At 43.6% G+C, this 13,834-nt stretch overlaps 1 protein-coding gene across 1 annotated transcript in view; it reads right to left on the bottom strand.

The window, feature by feature from the left end:
• The window catches only part of LOC122813770 (CD276 antigen-like), a 730,017-nt gene extending 716,772 nt beyond the window's left edge, over positions 1-13,245 (bottom strand). Inside the window, exon 1 of the mRNA XM_044086264.1 lies at positions 13,174-13,245. The gene's annotated coding sequence lies outside the window, so the exon portion shown is untranslated. The remainder of the gene's footprint in view (positions 1-13,173) is intronic.
• Positions 13,246-13,834: the final 589 nt, after the last annotated feature.

The following is a 13,834-nucleotide window of genomic DNA, read 5'->3' as shown; positions in this document are numbered from 1 at the left end:
AGCAACACAATACTGGATAAAAATTAGATATCACAAAAGGACACCTGCACTAAGGAACTACCACACTACCAGGTACAAATCTAAAATACAAATCTCCAAAAAACAGTATTACTTAAACAGGAGTTTTGAAGGCTTTAAACAGATTATGAGGGTGAGCTCACTCCTGCAGATGCAATGCAAAGGTACATTGGCTAGAATATGCAGGCTTGTGCATCCTATGCAGCAGTCTAAGCAGAAGGCATAGAATACTTGGAGGTGTACCATGCTTAAGATCGCTACACTACTGACAGGCATACTAAATGTGAATCACTAATGAGAAGTTATGGGGTGTGATAGACACAAAGGCAATCAATAATATGGGATTCCAGCATTAGTTAAAAAGATTGAGATGGCACCCACTTGGGAATTTCTATTCTCCTCAAGATAGAGTGATCTCAGAGTAACAGGAGGAGTGGGCCAAACACTCTTATGTTATCAGTGCAGGCACCAAAAAATATCTACTGTAAATCTAAGTCAAGTGATTCCAATGGACTATTACTTATATATAATATAGCAGTAATTTGTATTGACTTCTTAAATAAACATACTAGTAAATCACTAATTGTTGCTATTACCTGTAAAGCTTTAAAATACATATTTTTAATATTCTGTTTAGCCTTCCTTGGTAACCACTGTTTTGCCTGTCTTTGAAATAACTACTGGCATTTTTTTTTGTAAGTCTTTGCAAAGCAACAGGACCTAATGACAACAAAAACTGCTTGGCAAGTTATAACTTGAACTAGTGTTATTTGGAAAAGTTCAATTTATGTATTCTGAATGTCTTTATTGGATCGTATTGATTATATATTCAGACATTTTACTAGATGTACTTGCTAGCACCTGTTCATTGCTATGTTGCAGGAATCCTTTATTGTACAATTATGGGCCAGTAGAGAATGTCATATCCCTCATCCAACTATCTATTCAAAAGTAAAGAGGGATAACCTTTTAGGACTGGTTGTTGAGTAGAGAAGAACATACAATTATGTGTACAGAGTGATTTGTGTTTTAAGAGTGAGTTCAAAAAGAAATCAAGGAGCCACATTAGGAAGGAAGGCTATAGTTGCTGTGATATTAAGCCGCATTAAGAAGGTACAGTTATTTCAGTCCGTCTGGCACATGTATATGACCCAAAATTGTGGGTCCCAGAACTGCTGAAAAGGATGGTTAAACGGAGATTTCAGAATTTGCTGCTTTGCTGTTGACATACATACCCAGGTTACCAGTAAATAAGTTACACAGACTGCCCCAAAGTAATAAATGTAGAAATAGCATGTTTCAAATATTTCTTTTTTGCAATTAAAAGCATTATAACAACTAATCCTAGGTTTTACGTTATATAATACATAATCTGATGTAAATCTTTATTTATTCTTTACTGTTAGAACCTCGGTTCCATCCTCGGAACCAATACGGCCGTTTCCCAACTCGCGCAAGCCAAAAACTCTCAGCTAAGAACATACCCACAATGCCCCTCTCCTAGATACTCCAGATCTTGTTTGCCGCGTTCCTAGTCAGACGTGTTGGCCATCTTTCTCAAGCTAAGTTGTAATTTGTTGTTTTTATGACAGTTTTTCTTCTGAATTTCAAAATTTTTAGTCAAGTTAGTCTTTTATCACTGTTGCCTATAACCTAGGCCTATTTCTTGTCAATTTAATTTTTACCTCTTTTGACTGTCCCTCTCTCCTGTTTTTGACAGGCCCCTTTTACTAGTGGTATTCCTTAACATAACTCCACTGGTATTTCTTCCTTAATTTTTTTCTACAGGATAGCATTGTTTCACTTACCATGTCAGACAAAGCTAAGTTGGGTTTTAAACAGTGTAAAAAGTGTGGGTGTAAGATGCCTAACTCAGATACACATGTTCGTTGTGTCTACTGTTTGGGTGTGGATCATTTAAAAGCTGATCTGTGCTGGTTTTTCTAATCGGACACTAGCAAAACGTAAGAATAATCTTATTTTAAAAGGTTTACTCAAGACAACTTTCTCGGAGGCTCTATCTGGGTCAAAGGTCTCAACCCCCTCCTATGACCAAAAAATCTAAAAAAACAGAGTCACTCAGTTCCTGCATCTCTGTCAGTTTTAGAACAGAGTCAGCTCTGTGCTTCATCGGCGCCCTTGGCACAGACCTCTTTGACACCAGGATCTGTGTCCTTTCCCTTGGCGCCGATCATGGTATTCACTCCTATCTCGGTTCCAAACACAGCAGCACTGACTTCAGTGCCGTCTTTGGTTCCTACATTGGCTCCGATGACTGTTCATGCCTCGGTTCCATCCCTGTCCATGGCGCCGACAGTTTCCTCGGCTCCATGGGCTCCAATGACTGTACATGCCTCAGCACCATCCCCGTTCATGGTGCCAATATCTTCTTCGGTTCCAAAATTCGATTACCTGATATTCTTCTACTTGTAACCCTTTCTTGGGGCAGAAGTTTAGTCCCTTTCTAGAAAGACCCGATTCCCCTTCTGCAGCCTATTTTAGATCCACTAGGAGTTTTTCTGAGCTAGACCTAGTGCGGGTTGTGGACCAGCTTCTGGTAGGTAGGGGACTGCCCGTTCCAGCTAGACCTTCCATCTCTCCTGGCTCGGAATCTTCCTCTGCTTATCCTTCCCCAGCACCCGCTTCAGTACATATTGTCGCGACTCCAACAGCAGTGCCTCCACTGTCGGCATCCACCACCCTTGCAGCATTGGCTACGATGGAGCCGATGCTTTCTCGGAGCGGTGCTTGGACTGTCCATTCCTTGGTACCTAATCTGGTGCCCATTTTCTCGCTAGCACCGTCTATGTCCATGGTTCCGACGGCTCCCAGTTCTCTCGTAACCCCTCAACTGGCAGTGGGCTCGGGTGGTCCTGCTGTTCAGCTGATGGATAGGGCCCGTCACTCTGAAGGCTCACAACCAGCCCCTAGGACACCAGTATCAGAACCCCCTGTGAAAGGAACCCCTTCTCCGGAGTCCTCCTCAGAAGATCCCACTGGAGAGCCACCCCGAATGAAACGGAGCAAAAGGAAGCACCTTGACTCCCCGGAGGAATCTATCAAAGAAGACACCGATTGTGATGAAGGGGAAGGGTCCCTGCGTTCTCCCCCAGACAAAGTTTCATTCGGAGACATTCTCGAAATCCTCAAACAGCGGGGGGAATGGAAGTCCTCTAACCCTTCTTCTGAGGAATCGGGTGTTTCTGCAGGCATTCCGTGCCCGGCCATCTACTTCCTGGGTGACCCCACCAGCAGATGATCTTGTTAAACTAATTGTGCAGTGTGCCTAGAAGGCCCCGAACAATGGAGAACCTGTCCCCTGGAAACCGGACAAAATTTTATCTACACCTGAAGACCAGCCCCATTGGTCCAAGCAGCCGAAAGTTGATTCTATGGTCGTGGCAGTGGCCACCAAGAGGGAACCGGCAGAAGATAGTTCCACTGTCCATCCTCCAAACAGGGAGTCCCAGACCATGGAGAGACTAGGGAAGCAGACCTATGCTTCAGTGACCTTTGCCATTCGGTCGCTAAATTATCTGGCACACTTTACTCGCCTCCAAAGAGACCTAATTTCTGAAAAGTCTTCCTCTTTGGTGGGGGTACTGCCTGATGAGGTGCGTGACACTGTCACCTAGCAGCTAGCTACTCTTGAATCCATCTCGAACTCCTTGATGCGTTTGATATCTCACACTGCCGAGGGAGCAGCTTGAGCTGCCGCATCTGGTGGTGTTATGAGACGTAATGCTTGGATGCGGTTATGTGATTTCACAGACCCCTTTAAATCTTCCTTCATTAACGCATCTGTCGACTAATCTGCACTTTTTGAACCCAAGGTACATGACACACTTGCACATAGTGAGAAAGACGGAAAGACCTTGTCTGCTGTGGGCATATGCTTTTCCAACCCCCAGAGCCCCTACTCCAGGTACCAGAAGGGGGGAAAGATATGGTTCAAATCCCAAGGATCCTTTCGTGACACTCATGGTGAGCAATCCCCCCGGGGCAGAGGGGGCTACTCATATGGAAGACGTCCCTTTCGGGGTACAGGGGGTCCGCGTAACCAGGGAGCCAGAGATTCTTTCTCTGGCAGACCCTACCAGCGCTCCTGAGCAGCTGCCCGATTGCTTTCCTCTGGAAGCAGTTGGGGGTCGTTTCTCTCTGCATCTACCAGCCTGGCATCTTATAACTACCGATGTTTGGGTGCAGAGAATAATATCCAGAGGCTACCAAATACCTTTCTACCTAACTCCCAGACCCGTCAAATGAATCCCCGATGCACCACCCAATCAGAGGGGATTAGCAGCCTTAGAAATAGAAAAACTGCTAAGAAAAAGAGTCATCCAACCAGTCCCACCAGAACAGACAGGATTCCAGGTTTTACTCAGGGTTCTTTTTAGTGCCAAAAAAGACAGGGGACTGGAGACAATCCTGGATCTCAGCCTACTGAATAAATTTATCAAACCTCAAAAATTCCAGATGGGCACAGTACAGTCCATTCTTCCCTTCCTAGGGAGGGACAATTGGATGTGTTCTATACACCTACAGGATGCGTACTACCACATAAAGAAGGATCACCGCTCCCGGAGGTTTCTCCGCTTCCGGCTGGGAGCCAGTCACTACCAGTTCAGGGCACTGCCATTCGGTCTCTCAACAGCCCCCCACCCAAGTGTTCACCAAATGTATGGCAGTTGTGGTAGCTCATCTTTGACTACAAGGATTCCAGGTATTTCCCTATCTAGACGACTGGCTCCTTACCACTCCGACCAGGAATCTCCTAGTACGCAGCCTTTCTTACACTCAAGATCTCGCTCTCCGCTTAGGGATTACAATCAACAAAGACAAATCTCAGATGTCTCCAACGAAGACACTGGAATTTATTGGAGCAGTCTTCAACACAACTTCCTGTCAAGCTTCTCTCCCCCCTCACAGGCTTTTGAAAATAAGACACCAAATTCAAGACCTTCTTCCTCACACGTTTGTACCAGTATGTCTTGTACTGCAACTCTTGGGCTCCATGGCAGCTGCCATTACTTTGGTACCACTGGATAGACTGCACATGAGAATCCTGCAGTGGCTCCTTTCCGCACAATGGTCGTTGTTAACCCACCCACATAAGTAAATGATACGCCTTAAGAACCATTGCAAGGAGGAAATGCTATGGTGGGTGGAGCCACAAACTAATCTTTGGTGTCAACCGTTCAGTCTTCCCCAACCCATGGCCATGGTGACCACAGATGCTTCACTATTAGGGTGGGGGGACATTTCCAGGGAAAGACCATCCAAGGGACCTGGACACCCCTCGAGGCCAACTTGCACATAAATGTTCTGGAACTGAGGGCAGTTCTCTTAGCGATGCAAGCGTTCCATGCATCCTTGCCTTCGGAGACCACTGCAATTCAGTCAGACAATATGACAGTTGTCTGGTATATCAACAAGCAAGGAGGAACCAGATCTTACCCCTTGTGTCGGGAAGCCATGAGAATTTGGCACTGGGCAATAGCTTCCAATCGCTTTCTTATAGCAACGCACATTCCCGGGAGTTCCAACCTTATTGCGGACAATCTGAGCAGGAACATCCTGATGCCTCACAAATGGTCCCTCAATCCTGTAATAGCAGCTCGGATCTTCCAACATTGGGGCAAGCCTTGCTGCGACCTGTTTGCTTCTCCCCTGAATTACAAATGCAGGAGCTATTTTGCCTTGATCTCCCCTCAGGGGGAACCACCGAGGAATGCTCTAACGCACGATTGGCCCTCAGGTCTTCTGTATGCCTTTCCCCCGTTTCCCCTCATTCCAAAATTTCTCCAGAAAGCTCAGAGGTTGAAAAGCAAAGCGATCCTCATTGCTCCCTACTGGGCACGTCAAGTCTGGTTCCCGTTTCTATGGCCTCATCTGATTCACAGCCCGTGGATCCTGGATCATTCCCAGGACCTGTTATCCCATCCTCGGGGATTGATTCATCCGAACCTTCACAGTCTCAAACTCACAGCCTGGTTCCTCCACTTCCAATGATTGCCATAGGTTCATAGGTTCATACTAGGCTATCTGCCCTGGGGCAATTATAAGCCTAGCCCGATTCTGTATGGCTTACGCCACCCCTTGATTTGAGTATACTGTGCCCTTTTTAAGGTTTAGTTTAGTGTGCCTCTGTCTAATAGTGACACGGGAGTAATCCCTGGGACAATCCTACGATCCCCCATCCACTTATCGAGATTCTTCTTGAAGAGATTCAGTGAGGTGCTCTGCCTCACATGAACTGGAATTCTATTCCAGAGCGAAGGGAGCCTCTGGGTTATGAACCTGTCCCTCCAGCAAGTTCTATTTATTTCTGTGCTGAGGTTCAAGTCCCTCGAGCGTGTGGCTCTAAGGGATTTAGATTTACTGAGGTGGAGCATGTCCATTAATTCTGGATTTGACATAGCTTTGTATGTCAGGCATAGATCGCCTCGAAGTAGGCGGTATGCAACTGAGTAAAGCTGGAGTTTTTTTAACCGAGCAGCATATGGCATCTGTTTGAGACCCTTGATCCTCTTGGTGAGATACTTTTGGGGTCTTTCTAATTGCTGCAGGTGTCGGGTAAGGTACATCCCAAAAGGGCATTGTATTCTATGATGGGCCTGATGAGGGATGAATAAAGGGGCACGATTACCTCTCTTGATCTAGATGTGAAACCCTTCGTGATGAGGTGGGCTATGCAGAAGGTCTTTCTAACCACTTTGGCAATGTGGTTTTCAAAGGAGAGATTGCTATCAACTTGGGTCCCCAGGTCCCTAATAACTTTCTCTGTACTTAATGGGTTTCCGCCTATGTGGTAATTTGTGGGCACATTGTTTTTGCCAAAGGGTATGACTATACATTTTTTGGCATTTAGCTTTAAACCATGGTGCTGGCACCAGTTATCTGTCTCTGTGAGACCTTTTTGTAGGATGTTTGTGTCAGCTGGAGAGTTGATTATGGCACCCAGTTTGCAGTCGCCTGCGAACTTGGTGAGCCATAGTCCTCCCACGTTGCCTGTACCTCGGAAAAGTATATACCGAACAAGAGTGGTCCCAGGACAGAACCCTGTGGGACGCCACTTGTGACCGGTTTCGAGTCTGACATGGCTCCAGCAACTCTCACTCTGTGGGTTCTGTCTTTGAGCCAGTTTGCGACCCATCTTGTGACATAGGGGTTTATATTTAAGCTGGATAGCTTATCTATGATGCCCGAGTGGGGTATTGTGTCAAATGCCTTTGCAAGGTCCAGATAGGCTGTGTGGACTACCTTCCCTTCATCTATGGCTTTGGTGACTGTTTCAAAGAAGTCAACCAGGTTCAAAAGGCAGGATCTGCCCTTGACAAAGCCGAACTGGGTAGGATCTAGTGACTGTAGGTCCCCAATGTCTTTGTTTATGAGCTCCATGATGATCCTCTCCATAGTCTTGCAGACTAAGCTAGTCAGGCTTATGGGGCGATAGTTTCCAGGGTCCGTAGAGGCTCCACCTTTGTGGAGTGGGACCACTGTTGCTGTACGCCATTCTGTGGGCACATATCCTGTAGTGAGGCTGAGATTGTATAGCCGTTTTATTTGAGGGATTAGTTCCTCTTGTAGTTCATGTAGGACGCAACCTGGGACGCCATCTGGTCCCATGGAAGCAGTGTTTTTTGCTTTGGAGAGGGCAGCCTTCACCTGATCATCTGAGATGTTTGGGAGGCAGCCCTCTGCCGGGATAGATACTTGCTCTTTAGGGGGGGAGGGGTGGAGAAGTTTGCACTGAACCTGTCTGCCAGGATATTGGCGATGTCTGTGGGTTCAGTGTATTTTTTGTCGTTTAGAATCAACTCAGAACAAGTCTGGGAGTTGCATCCCAGGTTTCTAACATAACTGAAAAAAGCCTTATGATTGTCTTTGGTGTCCTGTGCAATTTTTCAGACTGCCTGACATCCCATCTCCTGTTCATGAAATTCTTCTGACCTCACACAAACCTTCTACTAGAAAGGTTTATTCTAGTAAATGGACTATGTTCTCTATTTGGGCCAAAGACCAGAACTTATACCCTTTCTCTATGCTTGTTCAAAAGACTCTGCAATACCTGACTACTCTTATGCATGCAGGAGCCTCAGCTTCAATGATCACTGTTCATTTAGCAGCTATCGCTAATTTTCATAATGGTCTTGAAAATTCTTCAATTATGTCACTCCGCCTATGCAAGACTTTTTTGAAGGGAGTATTACATGTTAAACCTCTGGTCAAGCCTCCCTTAGATCCCTGGGACTTGACTCTGGTGCTTCAATCTCTTACAGGCTTCTCCCTTTGAACCCTTTGATTCATGTGATTTGAAATTTTTGTCTTGGAAAACCATACTTCTAGTAGCACTCACCTCAGCGATCAGTGAGAAGAGTATCCGAGCTGCAGACCTTGAGTGTCAGGAGTCCTTACTTGATCTTCCACATGGATAGGGTGTCCCTTCGTACTGACCCTTCTTTCTTGCCCAAGGTCATTTCTGGCTTTTCCATTAACCAATCTATTGACCTGCCGGTTTTCTTCCCTCAGCATTCTAACAGAGGGGAGTACCTTTTGCACACCCTTGATGTGCATCGGCAGCTTCGTTGTTATTTGGACAGGACTAAATCTTTCAGGAAAAACAGATCAATTGTTTGTGGCCTTTGCAGGACCCAGATTGGGTAAACGTGTTTCCAAAGTGACTTTATCCTCTTGGCTTAGAAACGTCATTACCTTTATCTACCAACAGAATAAGCTACCCTTACCTTCCAGAATAATGGCTCATTCTACCAGATCTATAGCTACCTCTGTAGATTTTCATTCCAGAGCCTCTATGGATGATATATGCGCAGCAGCCACGTGGGCAAGATCTCATACCTTCATATCTCATTACAAATTGGATTTGGCCTCCAGGGAACAAGCATCTTTTGGTTCTATGATGCTCAGGAATATCCATCCTTAGGGCCACCCAGGACAAAAGTAGCTGGGGACTCTGTCCTAACTTTAAAGAATAAATAAAGATTTACAACATCAGATAAAGAAGTTATGTCTTACCATAAAGTTCCATGTCTTATCATAAAGTTCCATCTGAGTTGTAGATCTTTCTTCATTCTTTACTTCCTGCCCTCCTTCCTCCTGCCTGGACTCCTGGTGGTCTTCAGGTACTCCTGGTTAGGGTATTTGCTTAGACAGAGCCTCCTACCTTTTTCCTATTACTACATCTTTATCTAGGGTGGGCAAACTCGATCTGGAGTATCTAGGAGAGGAGCATTGTGGGTAGGTTCTTAGCTGAGAGTTTTTGGCTTGTGCGAGCTGGTTAACAGCCATACTGGTTCTGAGGATGGAACCGAAGTCCTAACAGTAAAGAATGAATAAAGCTCTACAACTCAGATGGAACGTTATGGTAAGACAACTTCTTTTTCATTAATGTTCCAGGCAGTCTGGTTGAATATTCAATATTTTACAGTGACGTAAAACACCTTGGGCGGGGGGGGGTTGGGTGGTACTTGGTACTGTGCATCTGGTGAGCCAGTCAACTACAATATCGCCCGTAAACCTGTGGTGACTGTTTTTTCCCAGTCCGAGCTCCACGACTGTCATGAAGGGGTGTTTTTTCAGCGGGCATTACTTTTACATTAATAACCTGCTTCTCTAATCAGGCTACAATCCACTGGCGCCCATTCTCAAAGAGTCATTCACAGCCTTTAATATTAACTAGATACATTTGTGGTATGATTTACCTACTACCACTCATTGTTTTAAACTAAAGACTATTTTCAGTTTTCCCATTTTTCTTCATATAATTTGTCTTTCCCTTTTATACATGAATCATTTTTTCTCTATCTGGCTATTCAGAACACTTCAGTTGTATGTGCATGGTGCTTAATTGACTTTGTATTACAACATTACCCCACCGCAATTTTCGTGCAGGAATGGATGTGGCCTACATGATTGGCAGGGCAAGCCCGTGTAACACTGCATGGAAAACACAGCTGAGTGACAAACCATGCAGATTACCAAGTGACTTGCTGAATATTCATTGTCTGACCGTTGTTAACAGAGTGAAGAGCTGAGGGGGCTGTATGCCAGACTGGGGAAGAGGCAGCACTCAGACAAAATGAAAAATTGGCACCAATATCAGTAGAAGCAGGAAAGAAATGCAGGTTCATTCAACTATTAGCGGGTCAGAATCTTTGTAGGGTCAAAAAACACAAAAAAAACATGAAGCAAAACACACTTCTGTGGAGGAAATACACTATTTTCAAGTAACTGCAACAGTGAACTACTTAAAGAAACACCAAACCCCTGCACCCCCCCCCCACCTTTCTGTACTATAATTTTGTGCAGTAATTAGTTTAGCACGGGGCATGCCCCCCTGCACCCCCCACCTTTCTTTGCACATATTTCTGGAGATAAAGCAGCAATAAGCAGTGGGACAATAAATGCAATAAAAAGACCTCCCAGAAAGGTTGCCACCCGCACCCTTACAGAACTGTAATTTCAGGTCTGTCTAATGCTGTAATAGTTTGTATACATGTAGCCTATTATGTGTTTGCACCCCTCACCCTTTAAAGAATTGTAATTTTAAGTATAATATTGTAATACTTTTTATAAATGCAGCATATTCTGTGTTTGTTTGAATGACTGAACCTTTTGATCACTGGAAATTGGACTGCTGTCGTGTCACAATCCTGGTACTGGCAAATAAGAGAGAAAAGGGTTTGTACCGAAGTAATTACAATGCTTTGCATATTCATTTTGCAGGCGATGGTCTTCCGATGTTTATTTAAAGCACTTCCAAAAGTAAAAGTTATGCGTAGAGTGGTGGGAGGGCTTTGGGCGGTCCTTGCTACTGCGCATCTGGTGGGGTAATGTTCTAATACAAAACCGCTTAATTTACCATGTCACTATTTTCCACAAATATAACAGCTCCAAAATTAAGACAAATATTTATAAGCATGCTTAGGCGATACTGAAGTGTATTAACCCACCAGTTAGTTTGCGCAGGAATGGGCGTGGCCTGTTTAATTGACAAGGTGGTGGGCAGAGTTTCAATATGTAAACACATCATGACTCACACGGAATCCATGCACACAACGAACATCATCTTCGTTGAAATTATTACTTTCTCCTTTTTCAGGGAGGCAAGCCCCCCTACTTCCCCGCTGAACAAGTGTTGTGCAACGGTGCTAGTACAATAACAGTATCGCTTAGACAAACGATTTTGTGGTGTGAACTAACATTTTAGTTTATGCCCCTAGTAAAACATTTCTTTTTTGGTAGTGAATGTCTACAATAAAACATTGGGTTGCTTTTGGCACAGATGCTGAATATTGATTACATTGTAATGTGTCAGGCGGGGCTTGCTACTGCACATCTGGTGGGTTAATACACTTCAATATAACCAAACCGTTAACAAGGCCAAAACAGATGTTGCCTAGGGTTGCCACCTTTTCAAATGCCCAAAATGGGACACTTTTTTGTAGAAACGTCAGATTTTGCAGGGCAAAACATACCCACGGCAAGTACAAAGGACAAAACTTCACTTTTTGTCTAAATAAAAGCTCATTCTTGTAGCATTTTAGTTGCCTATTCTGTTTCTTATAACATTTAGGTGTTTCAGATACAAAATAACTGTTTTATGCAACTATTAAAGAAAAGGTAATCTCCACGTGTACTAACTGATTGGCAGGAGAAAAACGAGTTCGAGTGACAGGCATGCAAATTTCCACAGTATTGATACTGTGTATAGGACGTTAATCACTACACAAAGTCCAAAAGAGTAAAACAAAAGAAACCGGCATTAATCGCTAAAATAATAATGCAAATTTCCACATTCTGTATACTGTGTAAATGACTACAATACAAAATAAGTAAATAACTAACAAAGTCCAAAATAATGAAATGCTCCCAAAACAAAAATAATGGCGCTGTCCCGATCTCACGTTTCACCATAACCTACTAGGCATCAGCATTATGAAGCCGGAAGTAAGCACAAAATAATAAAAACGGTCCCGATCACGCGGTTGACTGTAAAAATAAACGCGTAGTTTGTGTGTTGCATATTCATGTGAATTCTGTCATTATTACATTGTGATTACATCTAACTATTTTTTCATGAATTCAATGTTGTTGTTGTGTCTTTCGGCTTTTCCCGGTTAGGGGGTCGCCACAGCGGAACTCCGGTCCGCTAATGATTGGCAGTAGATTTTTACTTTACAAATTCAACGAAATATTTGTATGCATCTGTATAATTTGAGTACTCCAACCTATTCAGACTGCATCTTTGCGAATATTAAAGTCTGTTAAAATCTAAAGTTATGTGACTATTACAGATGTACTGCCTGTGAATAGTTCGTGTTTTTGTGGTGTGAATAGACTTAAAAACACAGTACGAGTCAACTAAACCACTACGTAGTTGTATTCTTTGAATATTCATACCAATGCTGCCTTGCCACAGTAGTGGCGATGTGAATATTCATGTCGGTGTGAAGTCCGTGTGGCTGGAGGCATGTTTTGGGCGGAATTTGCTACTGCTACTACACTTTGTTATTACCAAAGAAAATATAGAAATGTTTTTGGCCTAAAAATCTAAGGACATTTGCCAATTTTTTTTTGCAGGACACAACTGCCCCAAGAGGGACTGTCCCTCGCAGAGTGGGACAGGTGGTAACCCTACTGTTGCCCCGTACCGAACTCTGTTATTATTAACAAGAGATACCTGTAGGACTCTGATAAAGTGGTTAGTCCGTCTTTCACAATACTGTCTGCAAACAGTGAATGCACGACATGTACTTACAATCAGAACTGTGTTTTCTACAAAAGAAGGGCATGTTAATTGTCCGTTACCTTTCTAAAGATTACGGCCCCGAATAAGTTCATCTGACTCGGTGGTTTTACACAAACTTAAAATGTAAACAGGGAGCATACATACGCAAGGAAAATATTTTACAACAATAAATACATTCTCAATAAGTAAATAATATGTAGCTTCCACATAACGGAAATGGGTGATGTTCGTTCCCGCTTGCAATGTCCGAGTAACAAACACAATGTCGATTCAAGAACTAGTCCTACAAATCTGTCTGCAAACCATTAGATTCAACTAACTTCCAGTGTGGTAAAGTTATTTAAAATAAAATACAAAAGTTATGTGAACGCTATAGCGCATACCTTGAGGAAGTACAGGTTTCGATTCCGCTTCCACATAATACAAAATGAAGAAAACATTATAAACACTTTCACTTTATCGTTTACCGTTCATAATTAAAAATTAAAATATTCAAATGCTAGAGGAGGAGTCTGTCATCAATATTTACAAATTCAGACTTCAGTGGTTTCTTACCGACAGTGCTCAACTCAATCAGTTTCATTATTCACTCTGCAAGAACACAATCCTATGAGTTAGCCTGCTTTTCTTAATCCCGGAATGCTGACAGAAATGGGGATTACCTCATTATTTTATCTAAGACACATGCTTTCCTAGAATTACTAGCCTTTAACACCAGCCATAACCTATAGCTTGTTGTATCTTTTGGCTTTTCCCGGTTAAGGATCCGGTCCGCTAATGATTGACAGTAGATTTTTACGTACCGAGTTGCCAGCCCAGACGCACAACCTTCAACGACGGTACGCCCATTCACGCATGTCTCCACACAGAAGACGCTTTAGGTGAGAATCGAACAGGACAACGTCTTACTGTGCGGCGACAACGCTACCACCACCACCACCATAGTAGCCATAACCTATGGCTAACATATGAAATAAAAATCCTTCTAAAGGTTATGGATAGTGCTTGGCACGCATAGAAACACACTCTGTTACTCCTCACGTG

The sequence above is a fragment of the Protopterus annectens genome, chromosome 10.part0 (genome assembly GCF_019279795.1).
Source record: "Protopterus annectens isolate FY-2018-M chromosome 10.part0, PAN1.0, whole genome shotgun sequence".
NCBI classification, from domain to species: domain Eukaryota; kingdom Metazoa; phylum Chordata; order Ceratodontiformes; family Protopteridae; genus Protopterus; species Protopterus annectens.
Note: the sequence above shows the minus strand (reverse complement) of the source record. Positions and strands in the feature narration are given on the sequence as shown.